The 22,296-nt window shown below is 48.3% G+C and overlaps 1 protein-coding gene across 1 annotated transcript in view; it reads left to right on the top strand.

Moving 5' to 3' along the window:
• Positions 1-12,534: 12,534 nt before the first annotated feature.
• Positions 12,535-22,296, top strand: part of SYNE2 (spectrin repeat containing nuclear envelope protein 2) — a 182,192-nt gene continuing 172,430 nt past the window's right edge. Inside the window, 1 exon segment of the mRNA XM_066998468.1 lies at positions 12,535-12,555. The gene's annotated coding sequence lies outside the window, so the exon portion shown is untranslated.

Below are 22,296 nucleotides of genomic sequence, written 5' to 3'. Positions count from 1 at the left end.
GAGCCAGTGGCTGGCAGCCACACAGGGGGCAAACTGCACCTGAGGTGCAGGATGGGGTGAGGAGGCCTGTGGGGAGCAGGGGCTGTGGGGGCCTGCCCGTGGATGCAGCTGGTTTAACCCAAGCTTTGTGCTGCTGTGGGCTCTTGTTGTCATTTTCCTTCCCTCCCTTCGAGATGCTGATTGCCGACACCCTGATGTTAAGGCAAAACACAAAATAACAGGTTTGTTTGTTTTCCCCTCCAGTTCCAAGTGAGGCCTTGGCACGTACGCAACCGCTGGGAGGGCTGGAGAAAGCAGGCATGTGATGGGTATTGGCACATCGCTGGTGGCTGCCCTCAGCAGAGCGGGGCCAAGAGGAGCAGACAGTCCCCCCGTGCCCAGCACCAGGCCCTCGATGGCCAAAAATAGCTGGGTTTGTCATGAGGAGGGTGACACCACTGGGGGGACTGGGCCATGCTGCAGGGAGATCCTGTCACAGTCAGAAAACATGACAGTGACTTATTTTGTACACTTTTCCCCTGGTTTCAGGAAAACTATTTACAATTACAAATAAACACAAAACTGTTTACTCGGGAGCTAATGGCTTGCTGTACTGCTGCAGAAGGGGTCAGCAGCTCGGGATCCTTGCTGAGGGTTCAAGGGAGATGACACAGCCCCTAAAGCTGCTTTTAAAATAGACGGGTGCGTAAACGAAGGAGCAATTTAAAGACTCTGTGTGATGCCGAAGAGTGAACGCTTCTCAAAACATCAGAGCTGCCCCACACAAATTATAACAGATGACAGTTTACTAAATATAGCCCTGATGCCAAAACAAACAGCACTAACTACCAAAACAAGGGGTCACTGCAGTCTATCGGTTTTCTGTCTGGTCTGCACAAAATTTTAGCTGTGAGGATCGAAAAATGAAGCAAAGAGGTAGAATGTGCATGAATGTCTGCCAGGAAGCTGGATTTTCACTTTGGCAAATGCCATCATTTGTGCCTTTAAGTGTCAGTGTAATGTCTCATCAGAGTCCCTACTTATCCTCTGCGACCAAAAAAGCCACGGTCCTACAGAAAATGTTACGCTGAAGGCAATGGCGACTGCACACACTTAAGGACTGAATGAGACTTTTGAGCTAGACCAGTATAAATTGGAAAATAATAAAGGTAATGAATGAAAAGTTAATTGTATGTTCTGCCCTGGAGTACGTTTTAAATATTGTCTGCTTTTCAGGTTTGTGCATAAATAGTCATAATTCTGCGCCTTTCATTGAACAAGTACATAGCTTGGCTGCTTTTCTGCTGACAACTCTGTGGAGTTACACTATTAATAATCGTAACAATTATTTAGTGGTATTTACATTGAGGTCCTACTATGAGATCTGAGCCATACGCTAAGATTATAGAAACCTGGAATCAAAAGATATTGCCTGAAATCCAATCATAAATGTTATAGTAAAACAAAACAAAACAAAAACCTTTCTAGTCTTTACACATGTATAAAAGTGTCAGCCTAAGGGAGTCTGATAGATACATCCTACTGAAATTTAAAAAACCGGGCAACTAATTCCCTTCGTCCTTCTTGCAAATCTCAGCTAACTGAATTATTGGTGAAGAAATAATCTTTGTAGTGGGATTCCTAAATAGCACGTCTCATCCCAAGAGAGAGCCATACACAGGGTAGTGCAGTATCCAGGCAGAGTCATGTTTGCATGAGATTTAATCCCCTTGCAGATGAAATCCCAAACTAGAATGCATGGAAAATTGGTGTTGCTAATCTTATTTTGCAGGAAAAATTAATGTACCTCAACCAGCATCTGGCACGATACAGGCTTTTAGCCTTTGACTTAGAAGAAACCTTGTATGCATATGTACTTTGCTGGCTGGTAGTTTCTGGGATTACATTTTTCCCTTTACAATCCTGAAGATGCCATATCAACCTGAATTCCCTTTTTCTGTATCATTTACCACCGCGTAGTGACAGCAGGGCAGCAGACATTTCATAGGCCATAAAAACAGAATGGGCTTAATCCTCTTCTCACACTAGATTTACATTTGTGCGCCTCTGTTAGTGAAGTTACAGTGAAGATGTTGACAGAGCAGACGGCTGGCCGGGGCCCAAGGGCACAAATTTTTAAAGGTGGTGGTTGGGATTACTGAATCCTGCTTCCAAAGAAGCCTTAACCCCACTTCCTTCCATTGAGAGTTTTTTTGTTCTCCATCGAGTCATATTGGAAAGTGGGGTACAGCCTGCCCAGGGCTGTAGGTGCTGCAAAGGAAGCGGAGGCAAACGTGTCACAGTACAGGTGCTGCAGCAGCGACAGGCTGAGGACAGAAGAGGCAATAATTTTTATTAGGCTAACTTAAGTGAAAAAAAAAGTGGATAAACTTTAGAGTTTGAGATAAGGGGATTCTGAGCCCAAAACCTTGCCTGAGTTTACTGATAAGACAAGGTCAAGGTCTTACAGCCAGTCTAACAGGCTCCTAAAACACAGCCCACGAAGACCAGCAGGAATGCAAGGCTTTTAGCGGGATCCAAAAAGGCACTTGAGTAACTGAAGCACAACTCAGAGAGGTTGGAGGTACCTCTGTAAAAACATGTGAAACTCCGCTCACCTGGCACCGAGGGCTGGAAGTGCTTGGCTTTGACTTTCTAATTTTCAGGGTGGAACCTAAAATTGTGCCGCTTTGCTTAACAAATCCACCTTGCCTGCAACCAAGGAGCTGGTGCAATTTGAGAGATGGGAAAATGTGGACTGGAAACCTTTATTCATGCACAGGACATGCATTGTAAGTGGAACAAAATGAGCTCTGATCAGTTCATATTGCAGGTGCCTGTCTTCATGAGAGTAGCCTGGGCTGTGTCTTCGTATGAGCAGACACTGGTACCTCCAATATGAGAAATGTGGGAGTTCACACTGACCGGTGTGCTCAGCATTTCCTCTTGGATACATTAAGATATTTTCCCCTTTGAAACATCTCACACAGAATACTGTACAGGAAGATGTAAGTGTGTGGTGCAGATTTCTGGAGGCTGCTATAAGGCTCTGATGCTCGTTTGTAGGTGTAGGACAGTCTTGTCTTTAGTTAGGAAACATATTTAGTTAGGAAACTTGGGCAAAATCAGAGGGAAAAGGGAACTAAAGAAACAGTGAAGGTATTTACCTTGAAGAGTGTAGATTTAATAATTATGAACCTACTCCAGTTTTCCTACAGATTTGCCATGAGTTTATTAACCTATTTTTCTTTTCTGGAGCTGCGCTTCTCTGTCCTTAAATTAGCTGTTGACCTCACGAAGCATGTGTAACTTTAAACATGCAAGTGTTGTCACTGACTTCAGCAGGAGCAGTCAGGTGTTAAAGGCAACGTCCCCGCCTAAGCGGTCTGCTGGGTTTATACTCTGTCATACATAATGTTCAGATTAAATGGGAGGGGGAAAGGGAGCATTTCTAACATGATTACATTCAGGCTTCCTTTTATGTTTTGCAGAGGAAAAAAAGTATGCAAATGCTGCACGTGCCTGTGTGGATTCAACCTTTCTTTCCTCTTTTTTGATCTCCCCTGTTCTGACAAACACATTGCTTGTGATTGCTGAGTGAGAGAAACCTTCCTCCAGGGGTTGTGCCATGGGACATTTTGGTGGGGCACTGTGGATTTAGGCTGACCCCTGCTTGCCAGCTCCTTTCCCCCTTCAGCGTTGTTGCTCCAGCTGTACCTCCGCAGAGAGGAGGTGAATAGTACCTGGGCACTGAGCCAGGGTGAAATTAATCGGGATGGGGAGGGTGCTGCTTTTTTTAAGCTGTCTCCAGATCTGGTTGACTACACAACTGCACAAAGAGCTGCACCAGCACAACGGAGGGAGTGTAAGCCAACCGCTCCATCAGAGCGCTGCCACCAAAAATGACGCCTGAAAAACCACCCTGTTTCCTCCGTGTTGCTGCATCAGCAGAGAGGAGGGTTGGAAAGTCCAAGAGTTTCTACTCTCACCTCTCCTTCCCCTTTCCCATTTCTTCTCTCTCCTGCAAGGGATGGGGTAAGAGGAGTGCAGCCAGGCGTGGAGGCAGAGGTTTCTGGCGCGGTGCTGGTCCCCTGTTCTCTTGCTGTACTGGTCTGTTCCCAGCTCCAGCTCGTGCTGTTCATGCCCGTCTCTCCACTGCATCCTGCTACCTTCTCAGCTGTACCTATTTGTGTGCACTTACCACCATCAAATCCTAGGCATGATCCAGATAAAAACAAAATGTTCTTCTTCTGGGCTAGTTTTCATCTATCTCCCAGCTCCAGCACACACAGCGTTAGCAGAGCACGAGGGGCTGCATGCAGGGGAAAGAGGAGGGTCGCCAGGCCAAAGGTTTGTTCTGGCACGCCAGAGGGTAAACATGGCTTGTAGTATCCAAACAAACTTCGTTTACACAGCCATCGCTATCCTTCAGAGTTAACACTTTATCCAGCGGACTTGGGGAATTTGATCTCCCTTCAATGCTGGATTCCAGTCACGCAAATTCTCCATTGCAGTAGGGATGTCCTGCCTCGGAGCTCGTGCCCTTCTCCCACGTGGAACCTGCAAGCGTGAGATACCTGGATGCCTTGTGTGAGATGTATCCTACAGCACCCAGCTCTGTGAGTTTGCTGGGCAGAGTGGTATGGAACCACTGAGGCAGGACACACTGCAGAACCGATCATATGCTCACCCAGAAGGCACACAGGAGTTGTGAGAGCTTATCATGCCCACTGTGGTTAGCTTCACCATTGCTGGTTGTAGCCTGCAATGCTGCTCCGTGGGTCTTTTCTCCAGTGCCCTAGGAACCTGTCAGCTCATGTTGGACACCTGTGGGCGGTAGCTGAGAGCCCTGATCACACAGCTTCCAGCTGTTGCTCATCTTCCACAAAGACTGATCCACAGCAGCAGCTTGCTAGTGTCACTGGTAGCACCCATACACCTGTCAAGAGCATTAGTCTGAGCACAGGGCTCTTCCAGTTCCTAGCTGGAGGGCTGGGTATAAAAAGAGAGATGAAAGCTTATTTTCAGAGTTTCAGGTTGTACCGAGTAATCTACAGCCGGAAGATTTGGATATAAAGTAGGCATCTACGACTTAATTTCACCTTTGTGTCTCACACCATTTTTCTGACAGTATTATTATTTAATTGCCTGCATTATGCCTGTCCAATAATACCACTTAGCATTAATAATACTTTGTGTTGTGTCTTCAAAGTGCTTTACAAGCTAATTACGAAATGAATAATTTAAGTGAAAACAAGCACCTTGGGCTGGGACCTGTGCTCGTGTTTGACAAAGCATGACAGATAGCTGCAGCACTGTGTAAGCTGGAATGAGGAACTGTGTGATTCATGGCAGGGTTAAGCCAGTGGGAAAAGCATGGAGCGATAATGCTCCATGGCACAAAAGGTCGAGACTCCATGAGACATTTTCTGCTGAATTTCATGGGGTGGGGAGGAGTCTCCAAGTGAGCAAGAGGAGTTTTGGAATAATTCTTGAAGGAACAGAGCTTAGTTTTGATGTTCCATCTTCTTCTCTTCTTTACTTAAACACCAGACTGAAATTTGGCAGTCAAGGGTAGTAAATAAGTTGGAAATGCTTTTTTCACTCCGAGCAATGTGCTACAGTAGCCATAACACATAAGTTAGGAAACTGCGGCAGACAGCCTGAATGTATCCCTCTGCCTTCATCGGTGCCCATGGAATATCAAAGTCAACACCACCGTTATGCAAACGCTATAGAAACCCCAGCAACCTCACAAAAAGCACTTGTGGGTTGATTTGTCACAAAGGCAGCATGAATCAGAGCAGGTCTTTGCCAAGGCAGGGCAGTCAGGTTGTAACCAGCTTTGACTGGTGCTCCTGCAACACGTTGCATTCTTTGACTCCAACTAAAATAGCACTCAGAAAGGTGCAAGATTCATTTCTGCCTGGAGGAAAAAAAAATAATTAAAAATCTTACAGAAAATCAGGAGTCCAAATCTGGCAGAGCTTCTTTAGATGCATCTGCAGTTATAAGGAGGAGGGCAGGAAGGACTGGAACGTTTGGCTTTGTAGCCTTTCAATACAGGACCTTGTTTGTTTCCACTTATTTAAGTTGGTTGATGTTTTATCAGCACAGATTCATGAGAAAACTGATGCATTGGCACTGGCAGGAAGTGGGTTTTGGAAAGTTACATTTTCCTGTGGATAGCTAGCTGAACTCCGAGTTCATAAAGCAAATGTTCTCACTAGCTGTATCTTCTCACTTTGTGAAGTCTATAGCCAAAAGCTACCCAGACCCAAAGGGAATAAGGAATTCCTTCCTACCCCCACAAAACAAACCCCCTTCCTTGAAGTTTGTAAAAAACCACCTAAGCTGCTCCATGTTCACATAAGTGGTCCCCATTTACACTTTGAGAGCTCTGGCTAGGCAAAGGCAGGTGATGTGCCCCTGAGACCAGGCTGGATGTCCGTGTGCCGCTGCAGGGAGCTGAGCGCAGGGAAGGATGCTGCGGCCACATAGGATGGAGTAGGAGCTGGAGAGGTCTCCAATTTCTGCCTGCTTAGGTTTCTGATCTTCTAAACACGATCTGAGGGTGCTGCAGGTTTGTGGCAATGCAAAAGTGTTTTACTTCTTTGTATCATCTGCGAGCCCAGACCATCCCAGACCAGAGAACGGTTCTTATCATTACAGACGCGTCTTCCGTGCCCTTGTTTACCTCCAGCGCGACCCTTCGCCCCAAACACACAGACACACACACACCGTGGCCTTGCCTGCCTGCTTCCAGCGGCTGGGGCAGGGGGAACAGCGGTGCCCTGCTCAGCCCGGGGGACAAAACAGCGGCAAGTCCCACAGCTGGGGCTGGCGAGGGGTGCAAGTGAGGTGAGGGAGCAAGCTGAGGGGTGCAAGTGCTGCTGAGGGAGCAAGCTTGCTCGGGCCGGGATGAGAGGCAAAAACAAAACCGCGTGAAACGAAAACAGCTCCCGCTGCCTGGCAGGATCGCAGTAGACCCCCTCAGGGCCAGCCAGCCCAGCAGGGGCCCGCTCCTCCTTCGCCCGGCCGCGGCTGTGGAGGCGGAGCAGGGGCCGGGCCGCGCCGCCCCAGGGGTGCGGGGGCTGCGGCCTCGCCGCCTTCCCGGTCGCGGGCGGGGAGCGGCCGGTGCTTGGGCCCTCCTCCTCCCCTTCCTCCTCCTCCTCCTCCTCCTCGTCCCGCCGCCCAGCCCTCAGCGCCGCCACCCGGACCCGCCGCCGCGGTGAGTCTGCCCCGCCGGGCACCCCGAGTTGCGGCGCGGCCGCGCCTTTGTGTGGGGAGCGGCGGCTGGGCTCGGCTCGGCTCGGCTCGGTCGGTTGGGCTCCGCCGCGGCGGTACCTGCCCGCCTTTGTTCCCCGCCGCCTTTGTTCCCTCGGAGGGCCGCGGGAGGGTTTTGTCGCCCAAAAGCCCGGCTCCCGACAGCCGGGGGGGGGGGGGGTCCCGGGGCGCCGTGAGGCGTCGGGGAGCGGGGGGAGGAGGACGGGGGGCGTCCCGCCTGAAGTCGGTGCGGAGAGACCCTGTGGGCGCTCGTTGGGGCAAAGTTGTCTCCCGAGCGAAAAGTAGCGATGTGCTGTGAGCGGGGTCTGTGTTGGAGGCGCCAGGGCTGTGCTGCTCTCCTGGGTGAGGCGCCGAGCCCTGTCTGCGCTTCCCGCGCTGCTCGTGGGCTCCTTTCTCTTCTCCGTCCTCGCCTCCATCCCGGCTCCCGGGCACCCCCTGCTTGCTCTTGCAGGAGTCAGTGATTACTGCCCCGCTGCACCCGGGGTGCAGCGTGTGGGGATGGTGGTCCCTGGCTTGGCACTGACTTGCGTCAGGCTCAGGGCTCCGAGGGAAGACTCCTCTGTGACAAACCCAGGGCTCGGGCCCCTCCCTGTCCCCCCAAACACTCTTCTGTCCCCTCTCTTTGCCTGAGAGCTGCCACAGGAGCAGGGAGGCAGAGCAGGTGTGTGCTTCTCGACTTCCTCGAAACACCCAGACAGAAAACTTTGGGCGAGTTTGTTTGAGGGCTTCTCACTGTCTCTCCATCCTTTGTCAGCTCAGTGGCTGCGTGTTCCTCGTGCCTCTGCTTTCCCCTTTCCGTGTCCCACCTGTCCTCTGCCCCCTCTTTCCATCATTCGCTCGTTTTTCTCCATCTCTGCTGTCAGGAGCACTTTCCCATCACAGGACAAGCAAAGACGGAAGCGCCATGTGCAGGACCTTGGCTAGTTATTGCAACTGTTTGTTGGCCAAGCTAACAAAACCTCTGTTTATGCCTCTGGTCGAAACGCGATACCTGAAAAAGGGACACTCGTGGCCTCTGGCTCCTGGTGAGCTGAGCCACCTCTGTGGCTGTTTTACAGCTCGGGAAGGAGCACGGTGGCGGCTGCTAACTCTGCGCACAGTAACAGTACCCGCCACGCCACGGGCACTCACACAGCCACCTCACGTCCAAATCAGGGCAGCTGAAGTAACAGATTGCCAGGACAACGCAGGGCACGTTGTGGTGGGAGCGGAGGGGTGCTGTGGGGCCACTTGGACCTGCTGTGGAAGGGGAGCAGAGGTCCCAGCACCTGCCAGCGAGGATGGGGATGGGTTGCAAGGACCAGGGGGATAGGCAGTGGCACACGGGAGCTTGGAGGGAAAAACCAGCGGTGACTGCAGTGAGCACTGTGCCGATTCGTGCTGTGGCAATGTTTGGGTCCCCCTTGTGCTAGATGCTGTACAAATACGTATTCAGAAGTGTATAAATGGTGGTTGTTCTTCTCTGCCTCATCACGAAGGGTGACGAACGATAACTGGCTTTTTACTGTAGCTATCTAAGCAGAGCTATACAGCTATTTGTATCAAAGCTCCTTTATTTAAACGGCTGTTTGCAAATAACATCAGAAAACTGCTTTTTAAGTGCCGTTGCTACCAGACCTTAGTAAGAACTGAGCAGGACAGTTTAAGAGGAGCAAAGGAACTTCTCTCCTCTAATTAAATCTCATCAAAAGTTCATTAAAGTAAATGAGAACTTTGTTGGTGTCAGCACACAGCCGGTCACGGAGTGCGCTAGCTATTTTTTGTTTATTTGTCAGGCAAAGATTTTAAGCATAGACACAATAAAGTAATTCAGGAAGCAGCATGCCTTAATGATCTAATAGGTTTAAAATGCTTTATCTCCCTGGCTGTTAGTTTTGTGTTAAAAATGAAAGTAGCAAAAGGAAAATCGCTACTATTCCCTCCTTTGCAGTGTTTTACTGGGGATTTTATGTTACTTCTTTTGGTAGATTTTAGGCACAGTTGATTCTTGTGTTGAGAAGTCTCTGTTTGGGTGGAAAAATGGACACAGTTTAGCCCTTTTACGAAGTTCATTGTAAGCATTGCAACCCCCCCCTTTACCAGTAATTAATTCCATAAAGATCGAGTTCAGCTCCGTTTGGTTTCTTCACCATCTGAATATAGAAATGAATGAAAGAAGAAATCCCAAAGAGGGCAAGAAGAGGCACAGCTTGAAAGATCAGGTATAAAGAGCCCCATTCATCTGGGTTTATCTGTAGTACAGGGATATGCCCTTACTTCATGAATCATCTCCTGACATCTGTTTGCAGCGCTGTTTTCTTAGCAACTGCGACTCTGTTTTAGATCTGGACTCTCAATGGCCGGTTTTGTGTAGGGAGATGCGAATGATGACCCAGCCTCTTACTAGAGAAGCTGTGCCTTTCAGCCAGTCTACCCCATTCCTTTTCCTCCCTGGGGCACGGTGAATACTGGTTTTAAAAGTCTAGCAGCTGGGATGCTTATATGTATATGCGCAAAAAGATGCTTATCTGCTGCTTACCACAACTGAAGTGTTTCCCCAGCACTACCTGGCAGCGGTGGAGAGAGAACCTACCAATTGGTTGTGAAGTTTCTCGTTTTGAAAGTGTGCCATGTGTGCCACCGCACTTTCCCTAGCTTTCCTGCAGTTTGTTTTGAACTGTCACGGGGCTTTAGATGTGGGAGAGGATGTAGTCTCTGCTTGCGAACTTGGAGAAACACTGGAAAGGGAGCCAGCGATCGCAAGGGAACACTCCCAGCAACGTGCCTGTTTGAACAAGCAGTCGGATTAGTCGGTGGGATTATACGCGTGGAGTGTGGAGCAGTATGAGTAACGCTTTGGGACTGGATCTATAAGCCGTGATTAAAGGGAAGGTGACATTTCATATACCTCTCACCTAATCTTCCTTCGCCTGAGTTTCATCCCTGACCAGTGTGGGTGGGAGACTCCTGTAACTGAGACAGAGGTGGCCACGCAGCTGCTGGGAGATCAGGTTTATCTGGGTTTTGTCAGCTGTGCTCTGTGGAGAGGGTCGATACTGGGATTAGGTCTGGGGTAGGTTATTACTTCAGCTAAGGCTGAATTGGTCTGGATCACAAATACACGTCTGAGAGTACAAGTGGCATGTCCAGGCCACGTTCACCCTGCTCCCTCCTGTGCAGACCTGCTGCTTGCCCAGGAGAAGGAGGAAATTACAATTACAGCAGCACCTGCAGCTGCTGGACCATGAATCATAAACTGATAGTGTATATTACCCCACAGAACATGGATTTGACTGCCTACCCTTCCTGGACTGACTCGTGTCCCGTGGAGCGTGAAGGGTGTCAGCAGCGAGTTGCTGCTATGAAGGATGAACACGTTTTGGCTTCGGGTAATGCCGGGAGGGGGAAGATGTCTGGGGCATTTTGTTTGCAAAAGGATTGCAGAGTGGCGATGGGAAGGCTAAAGAGGGTCTGCGAATTCTGGCCAGCTTCCTGGGGTCCTCATGGATGGCAGGACACAAATCCTGGTGCTGGTGAGGCTATGAAGAAGACAGCCTCTACGGATCACCTAGCTCACCGTATTCACAGCAGGAGATGAAGAAAGCTGCTTCTATGGAGATGCTACAGGGCCAGGACAGGGGCAGAAGCGGGAGTGGGGAAAAACCTGTGTTTCGCTTAGCTGAGCACGCTGGAAGGGAAAAGAAATCTGTGCTGGGGAAAGGGCTGGTAGGCTGTTATCTCCCCACAGGAGGGGAAATGGGGCAGAGCTCCACTCCATGCCTCTGGTGTCTCGCAGGGAGGCATGTTTGCTTTCTTGCCTTCCTGCAGCCTGCTGATAACTCCCCACACAATGCGGCCGTGCAGATTGGCTGGAGACGATTTGAAGGAATTGCTGACCCTGATACAAGCAGTACTGTTTGTGGCCGGGGATGGGGAAAAAGAGGAAAGAATAGTATGAAGTGTTGGAGCTTTAAGGCTCAGGCTTGCGAGTTCTATCGAAGGAAATGACAATTAAGATGGAAAACAAAGCACTTGTAATTACTTTCATGAAAGTGTAGGGAGGAGGCAGAAATGTGGATTGTACAGGAAGAAGTTTTACTTTCTGGGTCATTTGACTTGTTGGTTGCCAGGAGAAACACAAGAAGCTGGTGAATGATGAGGGAAAAGGTGGAGGCAGAGAGGAGAACGCACGGCTGACCGTGCCTTGTGGGTCTGTGGCTAGCGGCTGATGTACAACTGACCACAAAGAGGTTGTAAAGATGCTGGAACTGGACAGCTTCAGAAATGGCTTTGTGTTGGTTTGTGTTAGCGAGAGCTCTGTTTTCCGTTGGGTTGGTTTGTGCTGGTAATAACCACCTAATAACCACTGATACAGGGAGAGAAATGAAAGCTGCCCCACGAGCAACGTGCGCTGCTTCTTGGAAACTCTCGTGCAGTGAGCAACGTGGAGGAGTATTCCATGAAAGCTTGAAGGTCAGCGATTAAACGAGGCTCTTCCAGCAAAGCTAAGCTCTCTCAGCAAAGGCAGTTGCATCTTGTTGAGTTGCAAGAAGTTTACGAGGGAGGGAAGCATGGGGCACTTGCACCTTGTGTCTCCGGTGGAGGCGATATTTCTCACCCCTGTGGAAAGCCAGGAGTGCTTCTTTGTTTATGTCCTTTCCCCCAGCTTAAGTGTGAGATTCGTCTCGCTGAACTACAGCATAGCTGTCTGCATGGGAGACAGTTGTCCAGACTCCTTTCATAGTCACCAGAGAGGAACAAACACTTCTGGGCCATGATTCATCCGCGCTGAACTGGACGTCTAAAAATACACCGGACAAACTGCCCTAAAAGTGCCTGTTTCTCTCCATTGTTTCTCCACTGTCCAAACAATGGAGGCACACGGAGGCACCTCTGTTGTAGCTGTTTAATGTCAGGAGGGCTGATCCTCAGCCAGAGCGCCTCGTACCACAGCGCAGGTTCTGGGAGGGCTGCTCGTGTCCTCGTTTCTGCCAGACCCAGCCTCTGCGTGGACTGGGGCGGTGGAGCCTGGAAGGCTGTACCTGGGAGCAGGGAGCGGGCAGCGATGTCCCACACAGTGCCGTCCTCCTCCCCTGGCCACTCAGCGGATTCAGAAAGAGACAATCGTCTGCTATAAATAAGGGGCCAAGGGGGATTTGCGCTTTTTCAAGGTCGCCCATCAGGCCGGCAGCAGTGGCGATGACGGCAGGCTCCCAGAGGTGCGCCCGTGCGCCCTGCGGCTGCCTCGCGACCTGCCACTGTCCCAGGGGGGACACCGGCTGCTCGGCTCTTGCTGGCGGATGGCACCCGGTAGGTACCTGTCCCTTTCGTAAAAGGAGCTAGCAAAATGTCATAGGTGTTAATACAGCTGAATTATTGTGTGTCCGCTGGGCCGGTGTGAATGATTGCATGCGTGCTTTTAAGTGGTGAAACCTTAGGGTTTAACCTTCAGGGTTAAATTTGCTTCACTTCAGGCTTGCAGCAGTGTAAGGCAGCATGTAGGATTATTTAATGATCTATGGAAACTCTTGAAACTGACCTATATGAAACTTGCAATTAAACATACTGTTGGACCTCGGAGAGCTTTGGAGTCTCACGGGGAGCTGTGACCTGGTCCGCCCTGAAGCGTGGCTGCTGCTGCTGTGTTATTTAGTGGCATGATAAAAAAAAAAAAGCACCAGCTCTTCTGGAGAAAGCTTAACTTACCTGCACAGGTGAACCACGGAGGGTAAGGATGAACTGTCTCCTGTGTGGAGAACTAATTTGCAGCAGAAAGACTTCCTTTGCCAAGTGAGCTGAGCGACTGGAGGGGAATTTGCTGAAGGAATTTGCTGGTGTAACAGAGAGAGGGAGTACAGGCAAGTACTGAGCGTTAAATGGATCGGCTGCATCTCCAGTTTCAGACAAATACCAGAGCATTCCCTTATCCTTTTTGATAAGAGAGAAAGAATATGATAGCAGGGGAATAGAAAGAGCATATTGTGCGAGCCTGGATCTGAATCCTAAAGTTCTGCATAGGGGGTCCGTGCTTGAGCTCCAAGAGGTGAAGCGAATTGCAATCTGATTCCAGGGAGCACAAAAGGGAAGAGGAGGGAAGGAGCAACCTATTTAATAAGAGCTGGGAGAAAAGCCAGTCTCCAAAAATAAACATTGAAGATCAATTCCAGGTATTTCCTGGTATTGTCATCCTGCTTCATCAACCACTTGGACTGTAACAAGTGGTTTCAAAGATAGCAGACTGACAGGTCTACAGTTGTTTTTCTTTTAAAAAAGGGGAGGGAAAGAAAGGTTTCTGATAGATTGTTTGCAAAACTATTTCTTACGCAGATCTGGGTGGGATGTTGCTGATGAAATACCCCTGGGATGGAGGAGGCAGAGCTTGTTATTGTAAGAGGAAAGTAAGAGCACAGCTGGCTGCATGTTGGAGTAGGGAAAAATTTGAAGCTTCTTCCCATTTATGTGCCAGGGGCACCCCCGCAGTTTCTGAGGGGCAGGAAGCAGATACTTGCGCAACGAAGGTGTGAGCAGACGGTGTTCCTGCAGAGCGGCTGTGCCTTTCTGGTGCTGCAGGCAGGCTTTGTAGGTATCTTCTACAAGTGAAGGCTTCCCCTTTGAATCGTTTGGAAGGGACTCTTAAAGCGTTTCTTCTTGGAAGGGTTCTCAGAAAAGCCAGCCCACCATTTCACTGTACTGAAAGCTGTGCAGGGATTGTAAGGAAACCGAGGCATATCCCGTGCCAAGGACGCGTGTTCGTGGTCACATGCCAGCTCCTTACTGGACTTTCATCTGGGATGGTGTCTCTGGGAGAAAACTGTACCGAAACACGTGCTGGTGTGCTGGGGTTGGCCAGGGATGCCAGACGTGGCTCGTGGCTTACCTCACCTGCTTGGCCGTGGCGCAGCGGCGGTGCTTGCGCAACGCACGTTCTCTGTTGCTTGACTGAACTTGTCCATAAGTAACTCGGTGTTAGTAATCTTGCTGCCTTTCAGCGAGGGAGATGCGCAGGGCTCGCAGGCGTTCATCCTGTTTTGTCTCCGGTGTAAGAAGTCCTGATTCTAAAAGAAAGCGAGCTGGGCAGCTCCGTGGTTCGGGCCCTGGCGAGAAGACTTCTCGTCCTGCACATGCAGAGGGGGAGTGCACGAAACAAGTAAGGCATCCTTCATTCTGAGCTATTTCCAGCTTGGAGTCCTCGGTTTTGCAATTGCAACTGTGTTTTGTTGGTATTGTGATTTATTCTAGCAGGTTAGCGTATAGCACCAAGTTCTTTCTCCTGGGTTTTCTCTGCGCAGTTTGGCTGTTTGGCCCTCTCTGGCAGCTGCACTGGTAGGAATACGGGTGTTTGGCTTGGTTTTCACTGCACACAAAAAGTTATTCTGAAGGTTGAAACTATGCTATAAATTAGAGATTTGGCCTCATGTGTGGATTTTTCTTTTTTCCTAAAGCAACTAATTCTTTGAAAGCAAAGCAAAAGACATTTTGTTGTAAGCAGAAAACAAAAGTGCTCCATTTTGCGGAGCGAAGTGCTGATTTTCTCCTACCACGGAGGGTCCCTGAACATCCAGTGTGGGAGAAAGTGTGGTCGAAGGGCTCTTTTCACATGTCCCAAACCCACACAGGCATGTGAGCATGCAGGTTTTGACAGGCAGGTGCCTAAAAAGACCCCCAGTAGCATTTCTGAGGGAAATTTCAGCGGAAAGAATTACGTGGAAATGAGAAGCTCGCTCTTTGGAGAGGCAGCCCCTTTGGGTCAGAACAGAGGTGTGTGGGGAAAAACAGCAGTTTGCCTTGTTGCAGCCCGGGCTGGACGTGCTTGAGAGAGAATCTGATGAATTCACAGCCGCCAGGCTAGGACCAATCATTAAAATTGTAATTTGCCCTTCAGACGCTGGCAAGCTTCGGTTGCCGTTTGCTGGACAAACCTCTCTTTTGTGTTCCCCTTCCGTCTGCGTAAAGCAGCAAGCGCTGGCGGAGAGCTACTTGCAGCAGGATTCCTCTTCTCTGCTATATTTAGTGATCAAAACAAGTCCGTGATCTTTACAGGAATACTGCCAAAGCAGATAGGACTCGCATGAGACAAGCCCTGTCTCATTTGGCTCCCAAACACACATTGCATTTTGCTTTCCTCCCCTCTCCTGACACCGTCAATGGATCTGTCTGCCGAGGTCTGTTGTGCAAACATTGCGCTGCCATTTCCAGTGATGTTGCTGTAAGAGCAAGCCCTGCCCCAGCGAAAACTCCTGCATTTAGATCACCGCTATCCCCACCTTTCCCTTCTCTTAGTGTCCTGAAAAAGCAGCTTACTGCTTTTCAGAAAGATCCTCCTGACTGAGAACAGCTTTATGATTTAATTGGGAAACTCCAGGCCTTTATTGCTTAGGCGAGGTTCACTCAACAGCATAATCTGCTTGTTAACCATCTGACTGTTTCCTTTATTCAGGGAAGAAGGGAATTAGGAAGGCAGTGGGAAGGAAACATTTGTGTTCCTTCAAAGGCAGAATATTACTAGGAGCCCGATTCCCATTAATATAATGTCATTCATACAAAGTGGGTGTAATTACTACTTAGTGCTATTTTAAATACCTTTTACACCATGTAAAGTGGTTTCAGCGTTAATGGGAGGCTGGTTATGAGTCTCTACAAAGACACTAAGCAAAGAATTTCAGTTGCGATCTGAAGGAAAGAAAGATGAGTAAAATAAATGAAAGAACAAAATTATTGCAGTGCGCTTGGTGAAAACAGGCAGTGTTTTCCAGTCTGTTCGGACCAGGCAGTCCCCTCGGTGAGAGTTAAACTCGCTGTGATTGCAGCCGATGCCCTGCCCCTTCCCTTCCAATTGTGAGAAGCGACCCGGGTCCAGGAAGCGCCGAGGAAGGGCTGCGATGAGCTGCTTGCGGAGCCGTTCGCTGGCAGGATGGGAGCAGCACGCCCGAAGGTCAGAGGTCTGCCCGTGCCCCACGGCGCTGGGACTGCGGTGGCTGCGGTGCACCCACCGCCAAAAGGAGCCCAGGGATTGCTCCTGGCTGCCGTCACGCAGGGACAGCTTTCATCTGCAGATGGAGAGGGGCTTCTAGGAGCAAAACGACGGTGCTTTTCATCTTGTGGGGCGTGGATAAGATTTTACACAACTTGAATGTAGCAGCAGTTTAGGATTTATTTTGTAAATAGCAAGGTTAGATGGCATGATTTTAACAGCACTTAATCTGCATTTGATCAGCAGCAAATTTAACACAGTGATTTGAACAGAATTTGCTACAATAGGAACAGTGAAGATTCGAGAATGGCAAGGTTCACCTGAAACTTCCTGCAGGGTCCTGGTAGGTGTCTAAATCCACTTGTGGGCTTCCAAATTACCCCCTACAGTAAATTACTCACTCTACTCCCACCTTGGCATTTGCCCAAGGGTGAGCTTGTTCTTCAAAGGGTCAGCCCTGGGATGCACATCCCCACAGGGATCTTCCACCAAGCCTGCCCTTCTGGTCCCTCCTGGCACGGACACTTCTGGTGCTGCCCGGAGCCCAGGCTGCAGGGTCCAAGGCACAATCAGGGAGTGCCTGTTGGTACTCACCCATTCTGCCTGCCGCCCGCTGACAAAGGAGGGCTGATGTAACATTAGTGGATCTTGAACCATAGCTGAGCTGGGGAAAAGCTACTCCACCACATTTTTTTCTTCGGCCATTGTATTTATAAGCTAAAATGATTGACTTGTAGTCAAACTCAGATTCCTTACCATGCTGTTCTTGGACTCTGATGTGATCCATCATTTCCCCATGAGAGATTACAGTGCATAGCTGCTTTAAGGCAGCACCATCCTTTGTTCGTGGTCATGGCCAAGGAACAGTCACATCGAGGCCTCCTGCGGTCGTAAGCCTCAGCAGGTCCCATGGCAAGTGCAGGATGGAGCGTGCCCGCCAGGGTAGCGAACGGCGTGGGTAGGAAGAGGTGGGTATGCACTGGATGTGCTTCCCAGGTCCAGATCCGAGGCCACATTGTGTTTCTCATGTTATTTTTACAATAATTCTTCCCCACAGCACTCTTATCTGCGGGAGGTGGCCTTGGAGCTTCGGCACGGGCAGCCCGTGGAGCGGCAGGGAAGCGTGCGACCATGCCCTGCTTTGGAAAAGCTTTTTCCTTCGGGCTGTGTGGCAGCAGCAGCAGCGCACCATATAACTGGCATGGCTTTTTGCACCTAGCTGGAGACTTTGGGGCAGTGCACAGCTAGGTTTGGGCTGGGGAGTGCTTTTGGGCTGTGACTTAGGGATTGAATTGCCATCCTAGCCCGTGACTTTAGTGAAGGCATGAAGTCACCATGGTATTTTTGGCTTCCTACGTAGTAGCAGTGTGCTGGGCATGGCATTGGCCTTCTGAGCCCTTTCGGAGCCCTATCAATCTCTCTTTTTGCACGAAGAGTTGTGACTTTGAGTTCTAATCAGTTCTTGTTTTTATTAATGATGCAGAAATCTTGGAAACCAGTTAAAAATACAGGTTTTCGTCAACTTTTTAAAGTATGCTTCAGCATTGCATTTCCACTTGGGAACAGATAAATGTGAGACAGGCTCTTGTTCTGAGTGCAAGCAAATTCATAAAATTTGACCCATGGAGGTGCATGATGCATGCGTGAACAAGGCTTAGCTCTGTTAATAAAAGCATTTGTGTGTGCGTTAACAACAGCATGGGGTTATTGCCATTTTCAAACTGTGTAATTGTACCAGGATGACTGATATATTGCCACCCACAAAAAACAGAAAAGGTCAGGAAAGACACTTTTCTAACCGCATTTGGGAATTGATTAATGCAATGAGAAGATCCATTGTGCTTCTGTAGCAGGAAGTATTACAGATGTGTAAATCAAAGACAAACCAGCAACATTTGCTGGCCTTAAAAAGTGGTGTTGCTTTTGTATACTCATGCGCTTGTCCTGGCACATTTTCAAGATTATAAATAGATCACTGGGAAGTCCCTGGATAAGAAAAATGCGCTGTTGCTGGTTGTCATAAATAAACTAATAAGAAATGTCTTGGTCTTTCAGCTCTTACTGTTTGGAGGAGTCCTTACTTGTGCATATAATTTCAGAGTGTCGGTTCACATGAGTTAAGACTATTTCTGCGGCAATGGGGTGTAGTTTTGTGTCTATCTCTGTATTTCTTGCAGATTCAATGTTCTCTGGGCTTTTTTTTTTTTTTTTCCTGAGCCGAGCTGTTCAGCCTATTCCAAACTTTTTCTTTTTTGATTCCTTCATCTCCTGCTACTGATAGCTTAGCAACACCCATGACCGGACTGGTTTCAGCATTGTCCCAGGCAGTCCAGGGTGTCTCTAATGCCACTTCTTAAAGGACTGGCTGATACCCGTCTGATGGGAGTAGGGTATTATGTGGGATCAGAAAGCTATAGCCTCTTTTCCCTATCACCTTGAAAGTCATGGAAACCTAGTGGAAGACCACCTTTTTCCTCCAGAAAAGCCCAGAGGATGTGCCACTTAGTGGGTGATGACAAATCTTTTCAGTGGTGCCCAGGAACAGGACGAGAGGCAACGGGCACAAACTGGAGCACAGGAGGTTCTGGCTCAATATGAGGGGGCACTTCATTACTGTGAGGGTGACAGAGCACTGGGACGGGTTGCCCAGAGAGGCTGTGGAGTCTCCTTCCCTGGAGATATTCAAAACCCACCTGGATGCCACCTTGTGCGACGTGCTCTAGGTGACCCAGCTTGGCAGGGGGGTTGGACTAGGGTGATCTCCAGAGGTCCCTTCCAACCTCAGCCATTCCCTCATTCAGTGATTCTGTGAATTTATATTTTTTTTTCTAAGAGTAGTCAGCTCCTCGAGTAGTGGAAAGCAGGATGGATCTATCAATGGTGTTGTTCTGATTTTTCCTGCCTGGGGATCTGGCTTTGAAGAGAAGGGGATCAATGTGCTTGCAGGGTGATCCTGTTCCAGCTGTGGACATGAATGCAATCTGAGGCCACCCACAAGAGCAACGTTTGCAAGCAATTTAAATGTGAAAGGGATGAACTTCACTTCGGACTTTCAGCAGAGAGAATGTCTTAGTGGAAAGATACTGGAAAACGCAGGCACCCACGGCCCCAAACCTGGTACTTAAAAATGGTGAAACCGTTGAGGAGGTTGGGTAGGAAGTGTGGCCGTCGAACTTCAGTGCTGTGGGAAGTGCTCTGACTTAAGAGCAGTATGAGCACTTTGGAAGTGAGGGGAAAATAACAAACATTGTGAAAACAAAACAACCAAACAAGTGGGGGGGAAAAAAAAAGCAACCACACACACACAAAAACACAACCCAAACCCAGACTTGATCAAAGAGGTTTTTTTTGATAATTCTTCAGCTCATATTATCATGATTTCGATCCCAGCAATTTGCCTTTAAGGAGACAGTGACAGACTTACAGAAGGATTGCTTGCCAAAAGAAGGTCCAGCAGTACTTTGCAAGGCTTGGGACTTGCAATTTTGAATGTTACTGCTTCTCCCTGAATGCCAAATAAACTAAGGTCTTAGTTAATAAGGAAAAGGGTCTTCAGTCAGCCTGCGTTGTGGAGCTCTACTTCCTTTGGGCCCGTTCACCAAAGATAAAAATCTGCTGTTTGAGTCATGATGTTGGCTCGACTGAAGACATGAGTAATAATAATCTGTTGCTAGGAGCAGCCTCCAGTTTACATCTAGAGGCCTCTATGGAGGGAAAGGCTTTGGAGTCCCAGAGTAGGTCATAAATAATCAGTGGCACTTCAAAGAAGGAAAAGTAAAAACAAGCGGTTCGAGATGCCCTGCAAAGATGACTGGAATTCCTCTTGCAACACTGATGGAGAACATGTAGCCAACATAACTGGGGAAATATGGGGCATGCGTCTGCAAAGGCAAAAACATTGAAGTAGGGACTTACCGGCAGTGGGCTATAATGCTCACCAGCCTCGAGACAGGCTTGTTTGCAGAGTAGCTGCTGCTTTCAGCTCGAAGGAGTGCGCTTGTGAGCTAAAGTTGTGCAAGGGGCTTCCAAGTTTGGCTTGTAAGGAGGACTCTGAGGGTACAGCTGTGCAGCAGGCTGCAGCGCACACAGGGACGTGCAGGATGTGGCTGTAACTCTCTGTGGACATGGGGCAGTGTGGAAATCACGCCAGCTAGTTCATCTTGCTTCCTTGTTAGCGTGCACTACTGTTTTTTGTGTTTTCAGAATTAATGAAATGTGCATTTATATTTTAACTGCAGATGTACACATTGTTTTAAAAACAGCAGTAGTTTCACTGTAGTGGAGCGTTCTCTTAAACTGCTATTTTATTTTATTTTATTTTTTAATATGGTGAAATCCTACTGCATTCTGTGATTGGAGTAACTGAAGGATGAAATCTGTAATCCACACTGATCCAAACTGAAACATTAAGGCTATGAAATCCTTGCTAGTGAATCTACCAAAATCCATCTGAAGCTTTTTCCCCTTTCTTCTGAGACAAGCATGGTTTTATAAAGACTGATTAAGAAGAGCATCTCTTAAGTCTCATTGGGACTTAAGTCTTACTGGAGATGTGGTGTTTAAATCAGTATTGTCTATTCTCATGATGATCTCTCTGGAATTTAAGGCTGAGATATGATTATTTTTAGGTCAGTTTTTGAGATTTCCAGTCTGGTTCCTCCTCGTAGGTTTCTTTGTCTCTCTGTCAGTGTGCCTATGTCTGTGTGTTAATACCCATTATATTTTTTTAATTGTCTGAATAATTTCAGCTGAATATGAGAAATGAAGAGAGATTCCAAGGAAGTTAGGTTGAAATTATGCGATATGACTGTGCTGATCCAATTTCCACCAATGTTCGTAGATGTCCATTGTGAGAGCAGCTAGGGAGGCAGGGGAAGAAGTTCCCTACCCATACCCACTAGAGGAAAGCCTGGGTTTGAGTCTTGTAAGTGTCCTTGTCACGGGGAAAGCTTTTGTTGGCGATTGAACCGTTTGAACTGCAGGTTGAGCTCAGGTGGTCAAGAAATTGCTCCTTTGGAAAACACCAGTTAAAAGCTTTTCCTCTGAGTAGGACATTTGTAATGCTCCTTGCTTGCGTGGCTACTCCTGTGTCCAAGACAGGAGGAGCTCACGCAACAGCTAAGCAGCAATTCACTTAAAGTTAATCAACGAGAAACAAACCCATTGGAAACAAGGTCCCAGCATTCGTGGAGCTGTCTGTTTGGCTCTGTGCTCTTCACAGGTTATTTCATGGACTATCCCAAGGTGTAAGCACTTAAACGCTTTCCTGTATTAACGCCAGACTCTTCAGAAAGATGGAAAGACGAGGGCACTCTCTTCACCTTTGGTTTTATCTCCCTGAAAGGGCATGTTTTCATTTGAAAAATGGGCATGAAAGGGCATGTTTTCATGTTTTCAGCACAACAGATATATATATTTCAGAGTTATTTGGTATTTCATGGGACTGAAGGATTTGGTTTAGCTCTTCAGGTTCATCGAGTTGTTATAAAACAATATAATCAACTGAAATATGAAGTAGAGAAGGTGGTAGTTTGTAAAGCCTATGAAAAATGTTCCTAGGCATTTTTACCAATATCTTGACAGTTTTAAACTCTTTGGAGGTGGATATGATATAGTTACATTTAACATGCTCTATTTGAATGAATTTCTTGGGGGGGAGGGCAAAGGGACTAGTGTATTGTCCCCATGTAATCCCGTCTCAGACAATCTGCCCTGTGTACCTTTTAAAGAATACTAATCCTTGCAGGTATGTCCTCTAGCAGTGTGTGCGTTTCCCTTTCAAAGCAGCTGTGGAGTCTTCTGCTGGGACAGGGCAGGAATCGGAGGTAGGGTAAAATGTGTGTGCTGTTTTAGATGGTGAAAGGATGGTTTCAGGGCAGTGAAAACTGCAGTTTTATAACCTGCACTGAGGATTTGTTGAGTGGATTTTTGTGTTTAAAAAAAAGGTGATGCATAAGTGTATTCCGTTCTCTGGATAAAGAGGGAGGCCTTCATTTGTCCTTAAAACAGAATGGGAGCATATGCTTTTTTTTTTCCATTTATGTGTATTCTATGATCATGTGCCATAGTTTACTTGAAAG

The sequence above is a fragment of the Anser cygnoides genome, chromosome 5 (assembly GCF_040182565.1).
Source record: "Anser cygnoides isolate HZ-2024a breed goose chromosome 5, Taihu_goose_T2T_genome, whole genome shotgun sequence".
In the NCBI taxonomy this organism is placed as follows: Eukaryota; Metazoa; Chordata; class Aves; order Anseriformes; family Anatidae; genus Anser; species Anser cygnoides.
This window is presented reverse-complemented; position numbering and strand designations above follow the sequence as displayed.